General features: G+C 42.9%; 1 protein-coding gene across 1 annotated transcript in view; it reads left to right on the top strand.

The window, feature by feature from the left end:
* Window positions 1–27,344, top strand: part of lingo1a (leucine rich repeat and Ig domain containing 1a) — a 158,147-nt gene that overhangs the window by 67,887 nt on the left and 62,916 nt on the right. The gene's annotated exons all lie outside the window — the stretch shown is intronic.

Raw genomic sequence — 27,344 nt, 5'->3', positions numbered from 1 at the left:
GGACAAACGGCAGTCGCGTTAACACAATGCTAACATGTAGCATCATGTTAGCATTCTCCGTTATTTATGTGTTTATGGGCTGTTTATTTAGTAGAAAACAACATTAACAATTCAGCATTTGTTAAAGTAGTGAATAATTGGAGAAAGTTTAGATTTTTACTCCAAATTGTTTCCCCCTTTACTGTTTTCAAACATGACGATATATGGGCGATTCCAGAGAAGATCCACCTTCCTTTTTAGATACAAAGAGAGTTTTTTGAATAAGCTAATTATTTATAAGACGGAGGGGAATGCAATTTATCCTTGTGTTTTGAGGTTCAAAGCTCAATAAATCAGGATAGGATTTAGATATTAAAATCAGCTACTGAAGTGGAGAAACTGTTTCACATTTTTAGAAAATTGGCCCTACATTTTTGCACCACCTGCGTAGGCACCTGTATATTTCTCCCATCTTTAGCCGCTGCGATGTTCACAGCTTTCTCTGACAATATTTGGATTACAGAGACATATCAATCGTGGAAACCAAACATGTCAATATCTGTGAACGAACCCGCGGCGGAAAGACGAGGAATCTGTATATCGGACAAAGTGTCAAAGATTTTACATTGTGAAGGTTGAGTGTGGTCTTTTTTTTTTTACTCTGACATTAAAGCTAATCTGATCAGGGAGAAAACTGATGAAAGATCGTTGTTTTCACCGCCTCTCCTTAGCTTACACCAAGAGTGAATGATTTTCTTTCATTGTGTTGAAACATCATGTTGGCTTGAGCTTATTTGATCCAGTTTGGCATCGCCCAGATCGAAGAGCTTCTCGAGCTTAAAACGAGCGACTAAAACCTGCCAAAAACGCGCCGTAAAAGCAACGATAACAAAACAGGAAAGTGACAAAATAGCGACAAAAATGAGGATGAAAATGCACGTGAATGAGAGATGGCAAATGTTTGAAGCAGAAGACGCAGCAACAGTTAGCGGCTAACAGTTTAGCATTTTGGCAGAAGTTTATTTCTATGTTACAGACTATCACTTTAATGCATCAAACATTGAGGAGGTCGACGTGAATAATAAGGAATATAATGTGCACATGTAATTTTATATAAACAAGAAGAAGATAAAACATGAGCTGCCATGTGTAAACATATCTAATGCACTGTGGTGTGTAAATGCTTCAATATGAATGATATTATTGTTGCATTGTCCATTCATCACAGTAAACTAATGGAGACTTTCAAATAACGGAGGTGCTGTATGTAATATGTGGACATTACAGTGCGTTTAAGTGTTTGTACCACAACTGTTTTCTCCTCCTTTTATGATGTTTTTAGCTAAAGACGATGTTGCTACATCAGAAACATTAATGTATCCTGAACTGTATTATCATCATGCAGTTTGCCCCTTTTCCAAGGATAGATACAGACGCATCTCGTCATAGAAGGGGGCGTGGCTTTGCCGAGGGGGAAAATAGAATCTTTTTAGCCATTTTCTGGTGGAATATCAACTTATTTATCACATGTAAATAAAGTCAAGTGTAAATCGGGCCCATATGGATATTTCTCACAGCAGATTGTTCAGTAGAAGTGAGAAAACGGCAGTTGTAGCAAGCGCTAGCTAACCGTTAGCATTAGCCCGATGCTAACATGTAGCATCAAGTTAGCATTCTCCGTTATTCATGTATTTATGGGCTGTTGAACCACTTTGCTCCTCCCCATGTCTTTGTATCATTATTTAGTAGAAACTATGTTCATAATTCAGTGTTTGTTAAAGTAGTTTTTGAATAATTAGAGAAAGTTTAGATTTTTTCAAAATTGTTTTCCCTCTCAACTGTTTTCAAACATGACCATATATGGGCGATTCCAGAGATGCCGTCTGTATCTATGCAGGTTGTCATGGAAAACGGCACGGAATGTAAACACGATCACATGACGTGCCTTATAAGGGAAAACGGAATGATGTCATTGCCAACATTCTGCCAGCCTCTGTTCACCTCACTCACTTCACTTCTGCGTCAGGTGAGAGTGAGCAGTTTGCGTCTTGGCGAGCGTCCGTTTGCGAGGTTCACCTCAAAACAACGACTGTACTTTTACTTCACTGTACGTAACACACACAAGACTCAACAATGAATATAATCGCGATAGTTTTCCCACAAAACGAAGTCCGTCGGAGTGAGCGGCTTCGCGAGAACGGGTACTACGATGAGCAGGGGAACGCCACCGTCTCATATCGTGAAAGACTCGTGTCTGTTTTCAAAAGGAGACGCCGGCACAACGGTAGAGCTTCCACTCGCTCTCCTGCTGATGATAAGGATATCGTTAGCCAGCGCGAAACAAGCAGAAACCAGGCCTGCGCTGAAAACACCGGCTTGCCTTCGCGTCAAAGGAGTCGTTCAAGGCACAACAGCGTTTACATCGCCGTCCAAAGCGTAGACAAGAAATGCTGTCTCCGTTTAATCTGTTTCCAGCTGTTTCTCGCTGCTGTGATGAGCTACGGGGTGTTAGCGCTAAACAATGTATGGATGAATTTGAGTCGTGTGGAAACAAAAGTGCAAAACAAACTGGATGAACTGGAGCGAAAGACCAACCCTCAAGCTTATTCGCTCCCTGATTTTGCCCTCGACGCTCACGGGGCTTATATCATAACGGACTTGAGCTCCAGGACCTACCCGGCCTTTCAGGAAGCGGTGAAGAGCCGACCCAACGCGCCTTGGCTGACACTGAAGACTCCCTGCAGCGTCATTCGAGGCCAGAGTCTCCCGCTGACCCCCGGGCACTGCTGGCCACTCGAAGGAGAGTCAGGTCAGCTTTTCGTCGCTCTGGCACGCGAGATCCACGTCACGCACGTCAGTCTGGGTCACATTGGCAAAGAGCAGAGCCCGGTCGGAGACACGCCCTCCGCTCCCAAGAGGTTCACGGTCTACGGGCTCAAAGACGTCGACGGAGATGAGACCAGATTAGGGACGTTCGAATATAATAACGACGGAGATTCAATGCAGACGTTCGAAATCCACGATCACACCGATGAAATCTTCCAGTACGTCAAGCTGGTGGTCGAAAGCAACTACGGAAATCCCTCTTTCACCTGCCTGTACGCCTTTAAGGTTCACGGGCACATTCCAAACTGATTGAAATCAAACACACATCAAATGAGCTCTGAAAGTTATGCTAGCAACAAAATGTACGTTACACAGCTCAAAAATGACGATGGATCCACAATGTGGTTGGAAGTGAGAGAAACGAAATGACAAAAGCATGTGAGCAGCAATGGGCGATGTTCTCAGCGACCCCACGTGATTTCCACCTGAACAGCAAGATCAGGGCTGTCCTTCCTCCTTCGGGATGAAGTCCAACACCGATCTCACTGTCCCGGGAGAAATCACGTGGGGACGCTGTGCTTATGGCCCATTGCGTCTTCAAAATACCTGACAATCTCCTTTTCCCTTCATCAAGTCGCCCCCATTTGGAAAGGTCATGCATCGTGTGTGTGACTCCAGTCCAGATGGGGGCGATAGTGGATGGATTAAGGAGATTTTGCTGACATCATGCGCTGAACTTAAGAGCGCATGAGGTTAGTTTAGATCTGTACTAGTATCACTTTTTAGGTTCGTTTTTTCAGACACTAAGGTTAGAGATGTTAAAGATCTTTTACCTTTACATGTTTCAGCGCCATCTGCAGGCCGTCATCATGAAACAGGTAAAGGTAAAAGATCTTTAACATCTCTAACCTTAGTGTCTGAAAAAACGAACCTAAAAAGTGATACTAGAACACAAGTAGACACAATGAACGTTACGAAGTTTAGATCTGTACCCGAATAGGCAGGTGATCTTAAGACTTTTAGCTTCTGCTCAAACAGGTCTCCAGCTCTCACAAACCGTCCTACGATTTGCGATTGTTCACGTCAGGTGTTTAGATGCACGTTGCAACTCAATTGAAAAACACTCCACCGACTTTGTGTTCAATCCCTAAAAATGTGTAACACTTAGAAGCTAAAAGTCGTCTTCCTTCCACAAACGCTTTCGACTGAAACACGGCTGAAACATGCAAAGGTGAAGATTTCAACATCCCGAACCTTTGTGTCCGACTAAATGAACTCGGAAAGTTATACTAGTGACGCAATGTACGTTACACAGCTCAAACACACGTGGGGGCGCTATATTCTCAGCGACCCCACATGGATGGATGGATGGATGGTAGATGGATGGATGGATGGATGGATGGATGGATGGTAGATGGATGGATGGTAGATGGATGGATGGTAGATGGATGGATGGTAGATGGATGGATGGTATACCATCCATCCATCTACCATCCATCTATGGATGGATGGTAGATGGATGGATGAAGGCGGGAGTTAAGAGGTTTAAAATAAAGTATGAATAAAACAGCTGGGGCATAGTGGTGTGTCACGTGTGTTAAGTCAGCAGCCATTTTGAATCTCGCATAAATGTGGACTATTGCTTTATCATTGGTCAAAACTGAACCACACTTTGCCTTATAAGCACTGCTTAATTTGATCCCCCGTTTGGAGGAACGCATTCCCCCAATTCAATTTTTTTCAGGGTAAAGGATCCGGGAAATATTTTGGGGGATCCGGCAAAAAATATATATATATATATATAATAAATATATATATATATACATATATATATATATATATATATATATATATATATATATATATATATATATATATATATATATATATATACAGTGCACTCTTAATGCAAATAAAATAGGAAATAAAACACAAAATAGATTGTCCTGTCAATTTATTTATTTGTAGCACAGGTCATGATCCCACCGCACCAACGCAGTAATATCAAATACACCCTCCTCTGACGCTGACTTTACTTTAGAGAAGGATCAGCGTTTAAAAGTGGCCTCTGAGCTAAATGCTAAACCCTTTTCTGTTAAGTTTCTGCAAATCAATGTACAATTTTTGCACCTGGAAACTATTTACAGTTAATATTCCGCTTTTATATCTCGTCTTTATATCCCTCTTCGGTCCGGTGAACTAATTACTGCTCGTCAGAGTATTTCTTCCCTTTCTTTCTGCCAAATAAATGACAATACATTTAACTTTGAACGTGTTAGTGTTTTAGTGCTGCTTTATTCTGACATACAAATAAAGTTCTTCTGAGCTGTTCCACAGTGAAAGCTCCTCACACGTCACAGATCTGTTACATAGTGAGAGCGCTCACTCTGTCACTGACAAAGCACCAGAACTGTTCCAAACATGGCTAATGCAGAGTGAGCCTCACCTTTTCCAGAGACAATCTTTGATCCAAACGCTCCGGTGCAGCTGGAGTTTAAACAACAGCAGGAACTTCAGGCTCTGCGGCTAAAGCTAAAGGTAAAGGTAAAGGTAAAGCTAAAGCTAAAGCTAAAGGTAAAGCTAAAGGTAAAGCCCATGTGTTTCTCGTTGTCACTGCTTTTCTATTTGTCTAAGAGTCTAGTTTCTTATAGTCCAGGTTTAGTCCTGTTTTTAACCAGTTTATTGTAAGTCCTGGTTCAGTCCTGGCTCAGTCCTGTTTTAGTCCTGGCTCAGTCCTGGTTTAGTCCTGGTTTAGTCCTGGTTTAGTCCTGGTTTAGTCCTGGCTCAGACGCGGCTCTGCCGTCTCTGATAATGACTGAAGTGTGAGTAAGTTTCAGCTTTGCTTCTGCATTTGTGCTGAAGCTGCTCATGAGTTCAGGCTTTTTTAGACTCACTGCGGATCATTTATTGACGTTTGGAGAGAAAAGTACTGAAAATTAGCACCGAAAAAAAAAAGTTTTTCGATACCGCCCCCTACCGGAGCTTTTCGGTCGGTACCAAGTAAGTACCGTTTACATTTGGGCAATGTTTGTTGAACTGACAAACATGTGAGCGACCTGCTCTGATGCAGCGGAAATCCTCGTGAAATCCGTTTGTTTATTCATCCAATATCTACAGGAGCCGTCGGGTCTTTTTCCTCCTTTGTTTTCCTCACAAAGCAAAGCAGCACCACAGGAGAGGCTGAGGCGTTCAAGGGCTGCGCTGTAAACTTAGTTCTAAATGGAATTATTTTGTTCGAAATGCCAAAAAAAAAAGAGTTTTGCAGTTTAACAAATAAATGTAAGTCTCAAAATGTTTACTTTGCTACAGATCTTATTTATGAGGATGAATGTGATTTTCATACAGGATTTATGAGATTTCCGTAGCTCATTGAACACAATCAGAGCAGCGTGTGAGGGGCGTGGGTGATGGGGGAGGGAGGGGGGGGGGGGCGGTTCACAGGAGAGCTCATCTCATTGGTCAGAGTGATGGCACCGTGGATTCTGATTAGTGCCTGAGATCAGCAAAGGGAGGGACTTCAGAAACAGTACATTACAGTATGACAGTAGTAAACAGTACATTACTCAGCCCTCAGTTATACGTAATCTTACAGACTATAACTTTAAGCCCTCTGAAGGCTGAATTCATTGTTATTGTATGAAGGTTTAAAAGCAAAGTGCTATTCATTGTACATACGCGGAAACTGGAATCCTTTACGTTTCCACACACGCCCTGACCTTTACACGCAAACTAAAAAAGCACCGTCACACTTTCTCGCATCCTTTTCGCCGCATGCATAAAACACATTCTGGGAATCGCTGGGATCATCGTTGCTCTTTTACGAATGATCAAATATGCAAAGAGCCGGAGAGCGCTGTAGCGGCGGATTATCTTTAGCGCTCCTGTTTAGACGGATGCGCCGCGTTGTTTTACGGAGCTAAAGCGCGGCGTCGGTTAGCGTTTAGCCCCCCGTGACATGCAGTTGTTTGCGACGCGGCCGACAGACCCACTTCCCGTGTCTGTGATGTTTCGACGGAGCAGCGCTGGAGATGTTCCACAGACAAAACACGGAGCCATTAACTCGTCTGTCTGTCTGCGCATTGAGGATTTGAAGAGGGCTCGGCGGGCGGGGATGAGAAGTGCTGCTCGGGAAGAAGAAGGAGAAGAAGGAGAAGGAGAAGGAGAAGGAGGAGAAGGAGAAGAAGAAGAAGAAGGAGAAGGAGGAGAAGAAGAAGGAGAAGAAGAAGAAGAAGGAGAAGGAGGAGAAGGAGGAGGAGAAGGAGAAGGAGAAGAAGGAGAAGAAGGAGAAGAAGAAGGAGGAGGAGAAGGAGAAGAAGAAGAAGGAGAAGGAGAAGGAGGAGAAGGAGAAGGAGGAGGAGGAGAAGGAGAAGGAGAAGGAGGAGAAGGAGGAGGAGAAGGAGAAGGAGAAGAAGGAGAAGAAGAAGGAGGAGGAGGAGGAGGAGAAGAAGAAGAAGAAGAAGGAGGAGGAGAAGAAGAAGAAGAAGGAGAAGGAGGAGAAGGAGGAGGAGAAGGAGAAGGAGAAGAAGGAGAAGAAGAAGAAGGAGAAGGAGGAGAAGGAGGAGGAGAAGGAGAAGGAGAAGAAGGAGAAGAAGAAGGAGGAGGAGAAGGAGAAGAAGAAGGAGAAGGAGAAGAAGAAGGAGAAGGAGGAGAAGGAGAAGAAGGAGAAGGAGAAGGAGAAGGAGAAGAAGGAGAAGGAGGAGAAGGAGAAGAAGAAGAAGGAGAAGGAGGAGAAGGAGAAGGAGGAGAAGGAGGAGAAGGAGAAGAAGAAGGAGAAGGAGAAGAAGGAGAAGGAGGAGAAGGAGAAGGAGGAGAAGGAGAAGAAGGAGAAGAAGGAGGAGAAGGAGAAGGAGGAGAAGGAGAAGGAGAAGGAGAAGAAGGAGAAGAAGGAGGAGAAGGAGGAGGAGAAGGAGAAGGAGAAGAAGGAGAAGAAGAAGGAGGAGGAGAAGGAGAAGAAGGAGAAGAAGGAGAAGGAGAAGGAGAAGGAGAAGAAGGAGAAGAAGGAGAAGAAGGAGAAGAAGGAGAAGAAGGAGAGGGAGAAGAAGGAGAAGAAGGAGAAGAAGGAGAAGAAGAAGAAGAAGAAGAAGAAGAAGAAGAAGAAGAAGAAGAAGAAGGGATGAAGCAAGACTTAATTGCATATTTGGAAAAGGAGGGTGAGTGTGGTGAAACAGTGCTCCCTGTTGTGGTTTTTTGGGGGGTGCGACACAAGGCACTGCAATTAAAACAGCAGAGATTTTCAATATAGATTTGAAGAAATAAATGTGCTGAAAGTTTGTCATAAATATGGATCGAAATGTTATATTTTGAGACACATGTTGAGCATTCGAGCACTTTTGACAGAACTGCATGTTTTTCGGATTAAAAGTTAATTCAATGGGATTATTACTGTGGCAAGAATTAGTCATGATTTTAAGTTATGTGAAGAAGAAGAAGAAGAAGAAGAAGAAGAAGAAGAAGAAGAAGAAGAAGAAGAAGAGAGAGAGGAGAAGAAAGAAAGGGGAAGAAGAAAGAAAGGAAAGAGAAGAAGAAAGAGAAGAAGAAAGAAAGGAAAGAGAAGAAGAAAGAGAAGAAGAAAGAAAGGAAAGAGAAGAAGAAAGAGAAGAAGAAAGAAAGGAAAGAGAAGAAGAAAGAGAAGAAGAAAGGAAGGAAGGAGAAGAAGAAAGGAGAAGACAGAGAAAAAAATAGAAAGAAAGAAAGAAAGAAAGAAAGAAAGAGAAAGAAAGAAGGAGAAGAAGTGGAAAAAGATTAAGTAGAAGAAGGAGAGGTAGATGAGGAAGAAGAAGAAGAAGAAAAAGAAGAAGATTAAATAGAAGAAGAAAGAATACATCTTGCATAACTATCTTACACAAAATGCAATATTCATCTGAAAGAGCTGAAACAAAATAGTAAGAGTAGTTTCACTTCCTTACTTTAAAACGATCTCCCCACAAGCCCCGCCCACATGGCGGCCCATGTCGCTGTAGTGAAGATATGGCAAGTGATTTACGTTGCAATGAAAGGGTTGAGCTTTGGAAGAGATGGAGACGCGAGGCGAGCAGTTCCTGGATATGTAGGAAAACATTCAAAAAGGACTCAAAGATGCGCAAGTTGATCAAAACACAGCTCAGCTTGTGATGAGAAACATCTGTACTATTTAACTGTACTTCAATGCATGTGGTAAGAGATGAGCAGCAATAGGTTGTGTTCACGTGATGTCAAATATCAATGCTGAGGTACATTTGTCAGTACAGCATATACTTTATACTAAAGTCTTCCTTCCCTGCTCTCAGCGGTGATGTGTATGTTGCATGAAGAGAGAAGAAGAGTCGCTGCGCCGCAAGAGGCTGATGAAAGACCTGCTTTAAAGAAGTCACAGCTCAATGGGGCTCGAGGGACGGGGCAGTGGAGGCGCGGCTTACACAGTATGTGCGAGAGGCGTTCGAGTGCATAGGAAACACAAAGTAGATGGAGGTTCAAGATGGCTGACGTTTCAAAGGGACTATACAGAGTTTAAACATGTTCCTCCATGTCCTAATGTGTAGGATGAGGTCAGACCTGTTCACCACAACTGCCTCTAAAATCCTGGATCATGCACAAGCTTAATATAGAAGGTGCAGTTACACGTATGACCTGGGGTGGCGGTAGTGAGTATAAACTGTCTTATTCGCCTAATGATTTCCTCATAAAGGCGTCAGGCAGGGAAAGAAGAAAGAAAGAAAGAAAGAAAGAAAGAAAGAAAGAAAGAAAGAAAGAAAGAAAGAAAGAAAGAAAGAAAGAAAGAAAGAAAGAAAGAAAGAAAGAAAGAAAGAAAGAAAGAAAGAAAGAAAGAAAGAAAGAAAGAAAGGTCTATAATGATGATGTACCAAGCTGTTCTCCTCTGTCCTGCTAGAAACCAGAAGCCTGGACTCGATCCGTGCCAGGTCCAGCTGACTGAGAAACGGCTTAATTCATCATGGCTGTCAGGAAGATGAACTCTCCCCCTCCCCTTCTTCTTCTGCTGCCACTAAAAACACCACGAGCGACGAGTCTGTTCTGTCAGGATCTTCCATAACATACATCCCTTTAGTCTGTTTGTTTGTTTGTTTTTCACACCGGTGGAAAAGTAAACAACGCCTTTCATCCGTGCCTTCTTGGAATATTGCACAAGAGAAGTTGATTCTGTTTTTTTTTTTGGTGGAGGAATTCCTGCGGTGGCTGCTGGTAAATAGCAGCGTGCGGCGAATAACGTGGCTCCGCGGTGTTTGGCCTCGTGCGCCGCTTTGAAAACATGACATGGGCGCAGCTGCGGGGCCTGGTTTTGGTTCTGTTTTTGTTTTTTTTTCTTTTTGAAGGCAGAGGGAAAGGAGAGATTGACCATTGTGTTTTCCGGGGAGAGCGACTGGTGACCGGCGCTGTCCGTGGTGCTGGCAGAAAGAGCGTCCGCCATAATGCCCGGGTTTATTTACTGAGGACCATTCATGCAGTGCGACTCGAAGTGCCTCAGGGATACAGTAAAAACAACAAACAATAGAACAAAGGAGAGCGGGAAAAAAATCTATTTCCCACATACAATAAAGGATCAACATTTCAGGGAACAGTAGCGTAGTGTGTGATTGGGTCTGTGCGAACAAGCCATTAGAGTCACAGAGATGCATCTTTCAGCTGATTTACATAGTCTCTGAGCAAGATGTTCTTTACAGCCACAGTAACATAGTGTCCTCTTAGAACAACAAGGTTCTATCTGACGTCTTCATCCACATATTCATGTTCCAGGGCCCACTGTCCATTTAGGAGCAAAAACATAAACACATTACTGCAATTTGACGTAACGTAATGTATGTTGGATAATAAAACATTTATGGTCATCTGGCTCTATTGTTCTATACTCTACACCCGAGAAGAAAGGAGAAGGAGAAGAAGGAAGAAGGAAAGAAAGAAGGAAAGAAAGAAAGAAAGAAAGGAGGAGGAGAAGAAGGAAAGAAAGAAAGAACGAAAGAAAGAAAGAACGAAAGGAGAAGAAAGGAGAAGAAGGAAGAAAGAAAGAAAGAAAGAAAGGAGAAGAAAAAGGAAAGAAAGAAAGAAAGAAAGGAGAAGAAGGAAGAAAGAAAGAAAGAAAGAAAGAAAGGAGAAGAACAAAAGAAAGAAAGAAAGAAAGAAAGAAAGAAAGGAGAAGAAGGAAGAAAGAAAGAAAGAAAGAAAGGATAAGAAAAAGGAAAGAAAGGAGAAGAAGAAATGATTAATGCTTATCAAGCAAACTCTGCTAAATCATTGAGGTTTTGCAACTTTTCTAAAAGCCACAACTATTCCAATAATCCGCAATTTCTTTTGCAACTTTTTCCCTTATCAGTCTAGAGCTGCAACTAACGATTATTTTGTCATCGATTAATCTATCGATTATTCTTAGGATTAATCGATTAATCGCTTGGCTGTGAACGGTGTATGAAAATTAGATTTTTTTATCACATGACGTGGCGTCGCTTGAGGACGTGTTGATGTAGGAAGCTTAAAGTAAATGTTTGTTGGAGGCTCTTGGCGCTAATTCTGATTTCTGATTGGACGAGACACAGACGCATATTCATGAAATGTACAAAACACTACAGACACTTACTATGAAAAACAAAGGAGGATTTCGTCAAAAATACTACACTTTCATGTCACGTTTTCTCTATGTGAGTCTGTGTGAACCAGAAAACGATTAATCGATTACTAAAATAGTCGTTTCAATAATCGAGTAGTCGTTTCAGCCCCACATCAGTCCTTATTGTGTTGATAAAAGAGTTTGTTTTACCATTGTTGTCCGTGAAATGATCTGTTTTTTTTTGTACTATCCAAGGCCTATCTGACTGGTGACCGGCGCTGTCCGTGGTGCTGGAGTGAGCAGAGAAACGGCACGAAACATCTGCCACGGTGTGTGAACAGTATTGTCTGAATGGGCAAACTGCGGATGGTTCAAAGTGGAGAAAACGAGTCCATTGTAAATCAGTGGGTCTCATGCTGTGAGTGACGCTGGCTTCTTTAGCCTGTGCTCAATACTTTATTATAGCGGTTGTGTCTTTTTTTAAATTGGCGACTGGTTGGCAATGGCTACTCCAAAAACTGAGATAAAAAAGTGCTTTCCCTGATTAGACAGAAGCTAAACTCTAGAGCTTTTCCGACTCCTTAGCCTGAAAGTGAGTCGCTGTCCGTGGTCCTGAAAACGCAAAGCTGCCCATATTTTCTTCTCCTTGAATCCAAGAGTTGTAAAATCTGATTCCTGATTCCTTTAGCAAAGAAGTGACTTATTTTAGAGAAGTTGCACTGCAGCATTGGTGTATGACTCTTTATATCCGTGGTGAACCATTTGTCACCTGCAGTCGCTTTTCTGAACAGCAGGATTTAATGCAGGACAAATGAATGACTCTGTCTGTCTCTCACGGACACGTTTGGAGCATCTGCCGGTTTTCCCTCCCAAATGAAGCTTTGCACATCGTGTGGGCGTGTTATTGTGAGGCTATGAAATGTATTAATATCGAAGCCGCGATGAGACTGAAGGAGTGTTGGCTTTACCCCAATGTAAAAGTGTCAAAATAGCAACAAAAATGAGACGAAAAACAAGGATGGAAAAGCAACAAAAACACAACAAAATGGCAAAACAAATTAGAAAGCGAGAAAAAACGTGACAAGACGGGAACAAGGATGAAAATGCAACAAAAACGACAAGAAAGGAATGATCAAAATGTGACAAAAAAGCGACAAAAACACAAAAGAAGCGGTGTGAGCAAGTGTGACGAAAAAGTGATGAAAGGTGAACAAAAACAAGGCGAAAACAAGGACGAAAATACAAAAAACAGCTTCAGAAAAACGGGACAAAAAAGTGACAAAAACAGAAAAAACAAAACAATAAAAAACACAAAAGAGGCGACAGGCGCGTGACAAAAAAGTGTCAAAAACGTGACAATACAGCAACAACAAAGGGACAAATCATTGGATCAGGTTTGTAGGTCTTCTTGCTCGTTGGCCTATAGGCTGTAAGCTATAGTCCAGAAGCTTTTAGATTTGGGTAAAGCTGAACTTGGTTTAGGCAAGGGGTAAGAGGTTAAACTTACCCCCTGCATCATGTACCTGCTTACATCACATTTCTTCATGATATTAGTAACTGTTGGCTGTTTTGGTCCTTGAGGAACATCAGGCACTCGCGACAACCCCGATACGAGCACGGCACAGGGAGAGTTCCACACAAGTGTCCCGAGCCGGACGCTGACATCTCAGAGCCAAACCACCGCAGAACACGGATACGATCAGAAAACGCTTCAGTCAAAGTTGTGGAGCTGCTCCTTTAGCGTCTGACACTCCTCCTACAAAAGTTTAACCCGCAGAAAGCAAGTCCAACTTTTTTCTCACCTGTTGCAACGTATAATGTGTATTTAGAGAAGTATGACCGAGCTGGTTAAAGGAACAGGCCACCGTTTTTCCATACTGAGATATGTTCTTACCTGAGCTGTGACGAGTTCTTTAGGACCTGTCTGATCTTCACCCGTGCCTTCAGTCACGTAAACACAGCGCAGACGGCGTTAGCATTTAGCCTCTCCCTCTCTCCTCTATAGCTCCAAAACAGGTCAAGATAGACAGTAAAGTGAAGATTACTGCACAGATTTTAAACTACTCCTGGTATTATTACGCCTTACAATATAGTTCCCCCTTTTATCCGCTTAGAAAATCCACATTGTTTAATTGTGTGTAATTGTACTTTGTAGTGGAACACTTCACGTAACCATATTTAAATCGGGAAAACGTGGAAGAGCTTGGTAGCTTCATCTTGACCTGTTTTGGAGCTATAGAGGAGAGAGGGAGGGGCTAAATGCTAACGCCGTCTGCGCTGTGTTTACGTGACTGAAGATCAGACAGGTCCTAAAGAACTCGTCACAGCTCAGGTAAGAACATATCTCAGTATGTAAAAAACGGTGGCCTGCTCCTTTAACCTCTCACTGCACCAACACACGTGCTCTGGGTGCTCATGTCACTGCTGACCAATGAACACCAGCGACACTCACTATCCGCTAAAGTCGCCACACGATAAGTATCACAAAACTTTTTAAAAAGAAAAGAGATGTCTACAAGTCATAAACCAAAGTGATGAGACTGTTAAGAGCATTATTGTTACAAAGTTCTGCGTAACTCCTTCTGAAGACATTTCACATTTAAAGGCGCACTATGCAACTTTTAATATGTAATAAATAAAAAAAAAGGGAAGAGTTAATATTAGTGCGTATTTGACCTTTCTGTGACCCGGCGGCTGTATGGGTGGTTCGCTCGCCACCTTCCAATGATGCTTCAGGAGCAATTCTATTTCAGTTTTTTTGGGGGGGGGTTTCTGTTCGGTTCCGTTTTCGGAATGTACTGTATATGTAACTATGGATGCGGTTCAATCAGCAGTGAAAACCTAAAAAAGAACAATTGATTCTGGAGCGTCCCACACCCGAGCCCCCACTGAGCCACAGAAAAGTCAAATAAGCACTAGTTTCAGCCTTAATTTTCACAGAAAAAAGTTGCATAATGCAGCTGGATACATGGATGGATGGATGGATGGATGGATGGATGGATGGATGGATGGATGGATGGATGGATGGATGGATGGATGGATGGATGGATGGATGGATGGATGGATGGATGGATGGATGGATGGATGGATGGATGGATGGATAGATAGATAGATAGATAGATAGATAGATAGATAGATAGATAGATAGATAGATAGATAGATAGATAGATAGATAGATAGATAGATAGATAGATAGATAGATAGATAGATAGATAGATAGATGGTTAGATGGTTAGATGGTTAGATGGTTAGATGGTTAGATGGTTAGATAGATCGATAGATCGATAGATCGATAGATCGATAGATCGATAGATCGATAGATAGATAGATAGATAGATAGATAGATAGATAGATAGATAGATAGATAGATAGATTCCTAAACGTACCTTGTTCCTCTACAAAGGGGTAGCTAATAATAAAATACATTTTTCGCTCCCTAGTAACTTTTCTTCTCTCGTACTTTTGTTGCTGTGAAGCTAGTGTGAAGTTAGCGGGAAAAAACTTCTTTCAAAATAAAAGCCCTGATTCTTAAACAGGAAATGAACCGTAGCTTATGGCAAACGGCAAAATAAAATTAAAGCAAATATATACTTCGAGGTTATTTACATGTATTACAAATGTAATCAAATGTGCAAAATCGACTACCTGGACAAACTATTAATAATATTCCCACATCACAGCAACTCCCAGCCTGTCAGGTCCAATCAGGCGGGGGAGGGGGAGGAGCTTGATCGTTCCGTTCCTGCTCTCCTCATTTTGCAAATCAAGAAAGGCTTTCAGGTTAAACTGGATCTTCCCTCGCGTTGCAAACTTTCAGACTGTGACTTCAGATGAACCCACATCGCTTCCACTCACTCCCTGCTTTGTCCTTGCTTAAATGAAAACACACTCCCTCCCAGTATCGGTGAGCAGAGCCGGGGTACTTCAGTACTTCAGCTTCCCGATCTTGGCCCATCTTGGCGAGCCATCGAACAAAAGCCTGTGCGTGCGTGTGCCAGCCTCAGAGGAACAACAGAGCAAATTAATTATTGATGGGATGCTTTGAAAGGCTTTGGCGTCACTAGGTATCCATTGTTACCGCTGATGTTGCTTAGGAGCTCTTCGGGAAGAAAAGGGGGCGGGCGGAGGGGAGGGGGGGGGCATGAACTGTATTTCGTCAGTAGAGCCACGCCAGAGTCGATTTTCCCCGTGTCTGATCTGCCTCTCTTTTTAGCCTCGCAATTATTGAACAGGCCTAAAATAAAAACCCAAACAGTGTTGATGCCTTCGGATTCGTGCTTCACCTAAAGCGGTACAGGGAAACTAATAAATGTCTCATACCGGTTTGTTGGAGAAAATATTTCCCCTTCTTTAGCATCCGAGTGGGGAACGCTTTCCTTACTTTAAACTCAGCATGACTGACAACAGAATGCACCTTTTTAATGGGAATCAAAATCAAATCAAAATCAAATGTATTTATAAAACAACTGCTGTTGACCAAAGTGCTTCACAAAGGGTCTGCAGTACCGAGAAGCTTTTAGATTTGGGTAAAGCTGAACCGGAGAAAATGGCCTCGGTTCAGGGAGGAGGTTAGAGGTTAAGTCATGACTGAGCACAAGCTTGTCATTCTTTTTGTCTTGTGCAAATGTTATCCTTTTACTGTTTTTATTGTCGCCCAGTTATAAACAGTGGAGCCGTCAGGTTGCTAGCATGAACGAGCTTCAGTTAGCGTGGAAACCTCGCTCCCTCTGTCCATTCTTAACTTTACAGTCTATGGAGGGAACAGAAAACAGAAAAAAGTGTTTGAGCTGCTCAAGTCGTTAGCATTCTACTACGGTTAGCATTTAGCCAAAACACAACAAATACATCTTATAAAGGGTCAAACCTGGCTAATCTAGCTCGGGATCAGGGGGGATTTATTTGTAATTCCCAATGGCCTGGTTGGTGTTTTTTTTACGATGCATCGACCAGAAGAGCGGAGACTAATGTGAACGATCTATGTTGTTTTTGCCACACAAAAAACATACTCATACAATAAGTCATTAGCAACTCAGTCAGATTTTAAACGTAGAATGCACCATGGCTTCTCCAATCAATGTACATTTGGAACAGGACAGGAATACTTCTGATAGACGGCAACAAGAAGAAAATCCTCTCAGAGAAGCATCAACATCTACACAGGTACATTCTTGTTAAAGGAACAGGCCACTGTTTTTCCACACTGAGATATGTTCTTACCTGAGCTGTGACGAGTTCTTTAGGACCTGTCTGATCTTCAGTCACGTAAACACAGCGCAGACGGCGTTAGCATTTAGCCTCTCCCTCTCTCCTCTATAGCTCCAAAACAGGTCAAGATAGAAGCTACCAAGCTCTTCCACGTTTTCCCTTTTTAAATATGGTTACGTGAAGTGTTCCACTACAAAGTATAATTACACACAATTAAACAATGTGGATTTTCTAAGCGGACAAAAGGGGTAACTATATTGTAAGGCGTAATAATACCAGGAGTAGTTTGGCATCCGCGCAGTAATCTTCACTTTACGAACTGCTCTAGGCTAAATGCTAACGCCGTCTGTGCTGTGTTTACGTGACTGAAGATCAGACAGGTCCTAAAGAACTCGTCAAAGCTCAGGTAAGAACATATCTCAGTATGGAAAAACCGTGGCCTGTTCCTTTAAGAACATAAAAAAAATACCACAGTATTTTTCCATCGCCGTGTTTCTCGAGCCGCCCTAGTTAATGCCCCAGGGGGGGGGAACACATGAAATGTCAACTGACTTTTAGAAGAAAGTTGCTGGAGAGTTGTACCTCCGCGGCGCCGCAGTGAAGTGATCTGGAAAGAAGAAGCCGGTTTAGCCCCTTAAGGTGGAAGAGGTTTGCTGTCCTGCCTCGCTCCGACATGCACGAGGGGGTGGGGAATATCCGGTAGCGTTATGAGGGTGCCCAGGCCATGCGTGAAGTGCCGCTGATGACATTCACATGTTGCGGAATGGCTGAGTGCTCCGAGCAGCTCCTCACAGGGTCCACATGAAGACGGCAGAAACACACAGCGTCCTGGACACTCCTCCTGTGTGACCCAGAAATGAAAACAACCAAGAGAATAAGTGAGGAGGAAATGATGAGGGGATGAGTCATGATGTTATGATCATGTCACCTTCTTTAGACAGTATTGTATGTGACTACATTTGAGCAGCATCAGCTTCCTGGTTGTAGCTACGCAGCGGCGGAGTGATCTGCTCGGTTACCGGATCTACAGCAGTTTGTTTACCTGCGGCCGCATGACTAAACGTGGAATTCACAAAGGAGCTTCTACAAATCAGATATGGCAATGTTTGGAGGACGAGCCCATGATTTTGAAGAGGTTTTTAGTGCAGGCTAATAGTTACCTTAAACATGCACTAGCCGAGCACTAGCCTAGCACCGCTGAACTCTTCAAATATAAGGAGTGCGCTAATTAAAAAATATACAGTATATCTCCAGAAATCAGCAACACTCTGGATAACTCGGAAGTGAGGCCCTATGTCAAAAATCCTGAAACATCCCTTTATGGACATGATGTAGAAGTTGTTTCTATTCACATTCACTTTGGGGTGTCACATCCTATGGCTCAAACCAGTCTGCGATAAACTTTACAAATTTCCAGCACCTATTCTCAAACAAGTCTGAATTAGTGCTAGTGCAGCCTCCATTGGTTAAAGCTCAGTGTCAGGATTGTCTTGTGAGCATGTTTTTGCTCTCTTAATCTCCGAGATCCAAGTATTGCATGAAAAACATGCTCTGAAGGTCACAAACACACACACGAAAAGTTGATAACCCAGAACTTCACGTTTGCAATCGTACGCAATACAGGGCGCAATACAGGGCCACGCCGTATCAATCACCAATCAGTGGCCAGGGATCATTGTCATGTGACTAATCTAATACGTTCGTACACATTCGTACTGTGTCGTCCACTTTACAGTCTATGGAGGGAACAGAAAACAGAAAAACATCTCTATTTGTATCTGTAGTCTCAGTTCGAGTCGGTGTTTGAGCTGCTCAAGACGTTAGCATTCTACTGCGGTTAGCATTTAGCCTCAGACACAGTTTGTGCCTTTATATATTACCTGTGTCTAAGTTTTATCGCGTTTATTGTACATATTGTTACTGTTCTTGTACAGCACTTTGGTCGACGATGGTTGTTTATAAATAAAATTGACATTGACATTGACATTGTATGTGCTACAGCAGTGGTTCTGTGGTAACATCTACTGTATATTCTGAAGTATTTTGCCTAAAATGCTAACACATGATTTGTAGCTGCTTTTAACAATAACAATATGAAAAGTTAGAGCATTTCCTTTACTATGGAAGTGCTCCTGGCCCAAAATACTTTTTGGTTTTATTATGTAATTTCAAACTTTTACAGACAGATATTGATCTGATGACTTTTTTGCCTGTCATCCCCCAGTGTGGTGCTGACTGTCCTGCGTTACCATGGAGATCAGTTATATAACATTTTCTTCATTTCACTGTAAATTGAGATAATTCCTTTATGCGTTAGTAATCAATTTAAATGTGATACTTTATTTGCTTTTAACATGGTTTCTAATACACAGTTCAGTCCAATGTAGGGCTATGTCCAACCCTCTCCATCTGGACAAGGTGATACTTGGAAGGGCAAATGTTTTACAAGGTGGAACCACTGACATAGAGCGTCTCAAGTCTCGACACGAGCACATGTCGAATGGAAAAGAGGCCAAGTTAAGCCCCCCAAAATGAGTGCACTGGAACATGCTGTCACACCAAGGAAGTAGATTAAAACGTAGCCAAAAGGGAACTTCCTCAAATTAATTCTAAGGATGGTTTAGTGGCATCATGGTCATTTACATTTTTAAAAGTGGGAATCACCAACTTACTAGAGGTAGAACACTTGAAAGCCGGACTTCAATGAGACTTCCTTTCCTTTAAAGACAAATACGCACATTGCCCTTTCATATTTTGATCAAAAAGACATCCAGGCCACATTGAGGCCGATCGACTGCGTTGCCGAGCGGATATTGGCCTCCGTGCGTATCCTGGCTGGGATATTAATATGTGACAAGACAAGACTAACATTTAGCTCTAATAGAATCAATAGAGTGCCTTCACCGGGTAAACAAACTATAATATATGTAATTATCTTGTAGGGGGCACGCAGCAATTTCCAACAAGCTAATTGAAATTAAAGCACTTATGCATTTACTGCAACATAAATTCAATCAAATGCATTCGCTGCAAAGCACTCGCTCGGATTTCCTGCTTAATTATAGCATTTGGCTCGACGAGTGGAGGTTATTACAGTGCGCCGGATCCTCGGAGTCTGTGGAACGTGCCAAAAGAATACCTACACGTTAATGTTCTGTCACGTGTGCCACATAATGCAGATGAAAGACTGATCCTCATGGGCTTTATGCTTAGTTAAAGGCTTTTGTTTCCCACTCACTGTAAGTCTTTTTTCATATTGTTTGATCCTCTGTGTGGAGAACAGGGATCCCCAACCAGGAGCTCTCCTGTTGTCTGTAGGTCGCTCGCCAAACACTTTGATGACTCACATTTTAGATGCATTTTCTGTTTGATGTTGGGACACAATCTGCAAACATTTGGGTCAATATAGTAAAGTATATAGACAAAAGTCTCAAGTAATTTTCTTTGGAATACCTTCTTAGTCTTAAGTGTCTTTGAAGCATGAGCAGCTCTCCGAACTTTTTCTTGGGTAAAAGTAAAGGCTTGTGGGGTCAAAACAATGTTGCCGACCTGTCCACAACCCAAACAAATTTAAAATAAATCTCGGTAGCGCTTTATATTAAAGGGACTAGATGAAATTTGGTCATTTGATGCTCACTACTGCCACCTCAGGTCTTGCGCGTAACTACTGGTTCTATATTAAGCTCGTGCATGACGGCACATCGGACCCAAAGTAACAACTTTTTGAGTGAACAGGTCTGGGCTGATTCTACACATGAGGACATGTCTGGAACATGTAGGGGGAGGAAAATACATGATTAAAGGGGCGGTATTATGCATTCCATCATGTTATTCTGTCACTCCCTCATTAAAAACATGGCTGAAGTGTTGCCTTGGCACATTCACGTATTTGTGAGTAATCTGTCAAAACTCTGATGGCGGCCATTTTAGGGATAGGTTTGCCTGAGTCCTCCTAGGAACGCCCCCACCTCCTGGAGACGCCTCCGAGCTTTGGTCACCAGCCGAGTAACCAACCACTGCTCCTCAGCAGAACCCCCTCCCCACTGATGCCACAGACAGCGTGTGGAGGGGGCGTGTCTAAAGGCTCAGCGGTTCTTAAAGAGACAGAGGCCTATTTCAAGACATTCACTACGGCCATTTTGAGAGAGACATTTTATACAAGGCAGTTATTCTAATTTACTGCATTTACAGACCAACAGAAGGTTTGTCATCATTGTAGTGGGATATAGACTGGTGCTATGGGACTGAAACAAGCAGACATTTTTAAACTCTGTATAGTCCCTTTAAGGTGTGCTCGTTAAGGATTAAAAAGGTACTAATAAGCGTTAATAATATGCTTGTAAAGTATTAAAACACTGCTCATTATACTTTTATCTGTTAACATAACAGGCCATTAATAATGGCTCATTCATAGCCAACTGCTAACTTAACCCGAACCTTAACCCTAACCCTTTTTTTTTTTTTTTTTTTTTTGCCAAACTAGACACTCTAAGAGATAAGATAAGATGGCACTTTATTGATCTCACAGATGGAGAAATTGCATTCGATGAGAGAGCATCCGGCAGCAGCACTCATTCAGTGCGCACCACTCTTTTTTTTTCTTTGGTGAAAGATCGTGGTGTCGCGGCCGCCATCTTCACTGTTTTGGTCACAGGAGGAGCACTGGTTGATGGGAAATCCGTAGACGATGACCACGGCGGTGGAGCTCTTGCGCTTGGCCACGATGTTCTTGGCCACACAGGTGTAGTTGGCCGTGTCGGACAGACGCGCCTGCTTGATGATCAGGTTGTGTCCACGGTGATGTAGAAGTTCCTGTCCTCGGCCGGGTCGATGATCTCGTAATACACTAATACACCTTATGTGTGATTCTGGCAGCTCTGTGATTAACAGAAGTGAAATAAATTACGATCAAAAACTCAGATCATTTCAGATATTATTGTGAAGACACACAATAACAGCTGTTAACCCGACACTTCTTCTCTCTGTGGTGTGTTTGACAAAGCGCAGCGGCTTCCTGTGTACACATCGAAACTGTTGAGATTTTAACATTTCTCTGAGTTTTTCAATGGTTACAGTCGGTCCAAGGACGGCTGAGAAACATCCTGTTAAAGTCTTCCATCCGAGAACCAGGCTGTTAAAATGCACACGCGATAATGAGCGAAAGCGATCGAGGTGTTGAAAATGTTGTTGAAAATGTACTTGAAACGGAGATATTTAGGCAGCGGCCTCTTCCCATAACGTTAGAATCCGTCCAGAGGAGAGAGGAGTTAATCAGAAAGGAGAGAGTTTCATGAAACACGCATTATCTTTGATTTTGATCAGATTTAGCCTCTTTATCATGAACTGAGACACATACAATTAAACTGTTCTCACCTCCGGAGAGCTTAGAGTCTCAGCTTTCAAACGAGCCATAGCCTGTGTCCACAGCTATAACATAGAATATCCTTTGTGCTACAAATATCATGAACAATGGTCTGGATTGTTGGCTCTCTCCAGCTAAATCCCCAAAACACCGCAGCACTCGTGTTAATGAGCACACCGTGATCTAAAGCCACACTGAAATCTATTCTTTTTTTTTTTTTTTATACTTTATTTTTAATGCCTCAAATCCCCCAAATCTTGGCATACCATCATGTAGTATAATTGAAAAACATTCAATGACACAGGGGAATGAGGGGAAATGTCTATATTTAAAGCCACACCGCGTAGAATTTTACCCAATGAATGAAATTGAAATACAAGCATCTATTTCATGACAGATATTTTCATCATTGAAAAATACCTCATAAAATGTCCAAACAAACAGAGGCTCACCTCTCCTAAGACATGACTGTAAACTTTACCGGGAGTCTCCAGCTCGTCTCCAGCTCGTCTCCATGGAGATGTGACTAAAGGCAGCAGAATTTACTACAGCAGAATTTGAGATTGAAACAGGTTAGGTTCTCATCCAAATCTAGTCTTCGATTACCCACTGCAGTAATAGCATTTTCTGTGTTGAGCTGGTCATGAAAGTATGTAGTTGAGTGATGTCTCTGAGGGAAAAAATGAGCCTTAAGTGTTGCAGTGCTGATCTTTCGGCCTCCGTAAAACCACACAAGCGTGACCAGTCCTCTCTCCTCTCCAGAAAACCCAATGCTTCGTCCATACTCCGGTCACAGCGCACCGCGGCTACTACCTGGAGCCGCATATGTCCACACAATCGTAGGAGTAGAGTTTGAGTGAGTTAGCCTCACACAGACACCAGGGGGACAAATGCCAGAGGAACCGCCGCTCCTCAGACTGGACTTCATTTCCGCCGGCGCACAATGAGCCTGTGCTGCTGATCAATGCTCTCTGTGGGCAGTGATTACACAAGCATTCAGCGTCTGACGGACATAAAGTGAGAAGCGTGTAAAAGTGTGCAGGAGCTAATGGTCTAAAGATCGTCTGCTGCACATGAGCATATAAATGAGTCCCCTGGCCAAATGGTAAACGGTCGGCACTGTTTGGTGGTGTTTCTGGCTGTTTATTTTCACAGAACGCACTTCCACTTGTCTTGAATATATAGCATTCATAAAAACAGTGCTTAAAGGTGGATTATGCAACTATTAATGCTTCTTTGACCTCTCAGTGACCCAGCAGCTGTATGCGTGGTTAACATTGGCCACTGGGACGCTCCAGGGCCAACTGTTTCAGTGACGCGTTATAATATAGTGTGCTTGTTTAGTATTAATATTGTATTAATCCATCCATCCATCCATTCATTTCCTTCCACTTTTCTGTTTCCGGGTCGTGGGGGCGGCTGTTGGAGCTGCCCAAATCACATTGCACCAGCCCCTTATGGCTCCTCCTGCAGGTGGTGGGTCCACAGAAGGACGGCCTCACGATTAACCGGGCCTGTTGGTCTCTCATGAGGGGGTTCTGAGCCGCTCTTTGTCTGACCCGTCACCTATAGGACCTGTTTGCCCTGGGAGACCCTACCAGGGGCACGAAGCCTCCGACAATATAGCCCCCAGGATCATTCGGACACTCAAACCCCTCCACCACGTTAAGGTGGCGGTTCCAGAAGGGGTATTGTATTAATAAGCATTGGTAATAATAGGGCATTAATAATATGCTTGTAAAGTGTTATCTAAGCCGCTTATTACACTTTTATCTGTTAACATAGGCCATTAATAACATGCTTGTAAAGAAATAAATAGGCTGATTATATTGTTATCGACTGCCATGCTCGTAGGCCATGATTAATCTGCTTATTCACAGCCAACCCTTACACTAACCTCAAAAAGATTACAATGCTTATGAATACTTAATGAGCACACCTTAATATAAAGTAGGTTTTCACTGCTGATGGATCTGTCTCCATAGTTACGTATGCATTCCCACCATGGCACGACGTTAGCCCTGTACACAACCATGTCACAGACAGTCCCCTCTGTTCTTCTCCAGACAAAGTTTAACTTTTGATATGCGGCGTGAGAGGAAATAATGGATGAAAGTGCAGACAGGACGCAGTTAATGAACGCGATGAGGACAAAAGAGAGAGAGGCGCAGGAAGACAAGCACTTAAGACGTGGTGAAGCTGGTTTCACCTCCAACACTTTGGTCTCAGTCTGGACCCTGGAGAAAGCTACAGCGTGACACACAGACTAAAGCTCTACAGACTGCACTTATTCACACAGTCCTGCTCATGTCAAAAGGAGAGATGATTAATAAACCAGACTACAACAGCAATAAGTTTAATGCAAGCCCAAGGCAAGCTGTGGTTCCACTTTTTGGTCGATTTCTTGTTGGTTTTTCTATGTTAATCTGATCACATTAACATATGTTTTGGTTTTGGTGAAATCAGTTGGTGGCTCGTAACTTCAGAAAACCACCAGCGACAGTGGCCGGCGACCAAAACAAGCCCTGATTCCAACTAAGCAGAAACCCGAAAAATCCTGAAATGAACTTGGTCCCAGAGCGTCTTAGGGGCCACTAGAATGAAAAGTAAAGGTGCCATCAGTTACATAATGTACCTTTAATCTGGTCCAAACACTTATAACTCCATGTGGATGCAAGTTACAAAAGGACAAAGACAAAATGGAGGATTCAATTTAAATATAGCTGAGATGCCACCCTTGCATATTGAGTGTATAGATTTAAACTCTGTAGTTCTGCTCCTGAGGTAAACAGAGGTACGGAGAGATACTGTACAGCAGGCCCTTGTCTGCTCTCCATAGCGTCGCTAGTCTCAAAACAAAAGCCGGCAGTTCAGATTCCCAAATCGAAATGATGAAACAGGAACACGGGGCTTCGCGTGAGAGCGCTAAAGAGTGCTCATGAAATATTCATCTGTGTTGTTTTTTCATGAACCTTTGCGATCTGAGTGATTTGAGTGAGGGCCCCTCCATCCGCAGCCCTTCAGCTCTCGCCTTTTTCTTTTTTTTTTTTAAATCACTGGAGATGTGGCCATGCATCAGATAGATAGAAAGACAGACCACACGTCGAGCACACACACACACACACAGCACATGGCTCTGCGCCTGCCTTTGGCTCCATACTCAATAAAAACCTGCAGACCGGAGCCGCTGCAGGTTCACCACAGCGAGAGTGTCTGCTGTTTGTAAGATCAAGCTAAACAAAAACAAAGGATTTGGAAGAGGACTTAGGTTGGTTCTAAATTTCTCAAATAATAGTTCCTATGTCCTGATCTGAGCTCCCATCCCCTTGTAGCATGATGATCAACTGTTAGATCCCTACGCTGTCAGGAACTAGAGCTTCAGCTGTGTTTGCACAATCCGATGGGCCCTACCCGAACAACAGGGGAAGTGACATCACCAACAGCTGGTTCACATCAACCATATAGTCTTGAACTACAACAACACTCCTACTGCAGCCACTGACTTTAATGACTCAAACATGAACCACAATAACGACATGAAGCCACACAGAAAACAGACGATGATAAAAAGCTGTTCCAGATTCACTTTCCACAGCTACAGCTTCATCACAGAAATAAAAAAAATACTCAAATATTTCACCAAACCCTGTCCTTTGGTTCATCCTCAGAGAAAGAAGCCGCATTAAGACACAGTGAGGTCTGCTCCCCCCACTGCGCACTGTCTGCAAATTGGCCGTGTGGCTTAAGTTTGTTCTAAATGAAAGCAAAAACAAAACAAACTGCCTTCATTTAGGCCATTTACTGAGATACTCTTTAAAACAGTGACGTGTGACTGTGCTGTGGTGACTCTGCCAGAGGTCCTTATGCTAACGGAGGTATGATAGGAAGCATTGAAGCTCCTTCCCCTATACCTCCTTCCTATTCGGATGCTTCTTGTCATGGCGGACGCTGACGTGTGAAGTGTACTGAAAATGTACTGTTCCAAATTATTCTGCAAGTCATAGTTTCAATACAATTTATAGGTTGTAATTAACTGAAAATGGTCATTTCTTGGTCATATTTACTGAAATCAAAAGCTATTTCAACCAAAAACAGGTCAAGTTACATTTTCTGTGATAGCAGCTTCAGAATCCTTGCATCAATTACAGTTTTGGGAGAGTTTCTGCTTGGATTTCTTTGCAGGATGTTAGAATAGCCTCCCAGAGCTGCTGTTTGGATGTGAACTGCCTCCCACCGTCACAGATGTTTTGCTTGAGGCTCCAAAGGTTCTCAGTAAGGTGGAGGTCAGGGGAGGAGGGGGTCCACATCATGAGTTTCTCTCCTTTTATGCCCATTGCAGCCAGTGATGCAGAGGTTTTCTTTACAGCAGGACATGGTGCGTTGTCATGTATGAAGATGATTTTGTTCGGGAAAACACGGCTCTTCTTTTTGTACCATAGAAAGTGATTAGTCAGAAACGTATTTTTCAGGTCACCTTCAGGGAGCCTAAAGGGGCCGAACAGCTCTCTGCCCATGATTCCAGGCCAAAACATGACTCCGCCCTCCTTTTTGACGTCACAGCCTTGTTGGGACATGGTTGACCATTCAACAGACATCCACTACTCCATTGATCTGACCATCCAGGGTCACACGGCCTCATCAGTGAACAAGACTTCATGTATTTCTGAGCCACTGCAGCCGTTTCTGTTCATGAGTTTCAATGAACAGTTTAGGGGAGGCCCAGATAGAAGGTTTATGCACAACTGCAGCCTCTGGAGGGTCCGACACCTTCTTGCTCGGGAGACTCCAGAGGCACCAGCAGCTTCAAATACCTGTATGCTGCTTTGTAGCTGCTGTTCTCTTAATCTGATGTATTTGTCTGGGAGAAACTCATTGTGCTTTTATCTGCACAAACCCGTGTGTGTCTGAATCAGCCACAAATCTATATCAGTACGATGATTACGCTTAATCTTTCAAAAAATATCAACGATTTTCATACTTACCAAGGCATTCAACTATTTCACTCTTTTCATCAGCAGAGAGATAATTGAGTGAAGCACAATATCATCCATGAGTTTCATTTGTTTTACCTTTATGACACTGAAATACAATTTGCATAATCATTTGGAATGTGGTGTATTTCATTCTAATTACTGGGTAACATGTTTCTCAGTGTGGTTTCAAATGTCCCATCAGTAACATGTGTTTACAATATGGAAGTAAACTGTAACGTCCGTGCACATCGATAAACATGAAATCAAGGGAGATTCAGTGGTGGCAGGATCTCTCACTGTTCTCACTATGAGCTAAATAAAGAAAACAGACTAAACACTCGTGAATGTGCTGTGATGGACCCGCTGTCGTGGATCTGCGGCCGCTCCGCTCTGCAGAACCCCCCCCCCCCCCCCCTCCTCCTCCTCCCCGGCTGTAAATGAGGCTGACAGTGCCATCAGGCGGGCG

The sequence above is a fragment of the Gobius niger genome (assembly GCF_951799975.1).
Source record: "Gobius niger genome assembly, chromosome: 12".
NCBI classification, from domain to species: Eukaryota; Metazoa; Chordata; class Actinopteri; order Gobiiformes; family Gobiidae; genus Gobius; species Gobius niger.
This window is presented reverse-complemented; position numbering and strand designations above follow the sequence as displayed.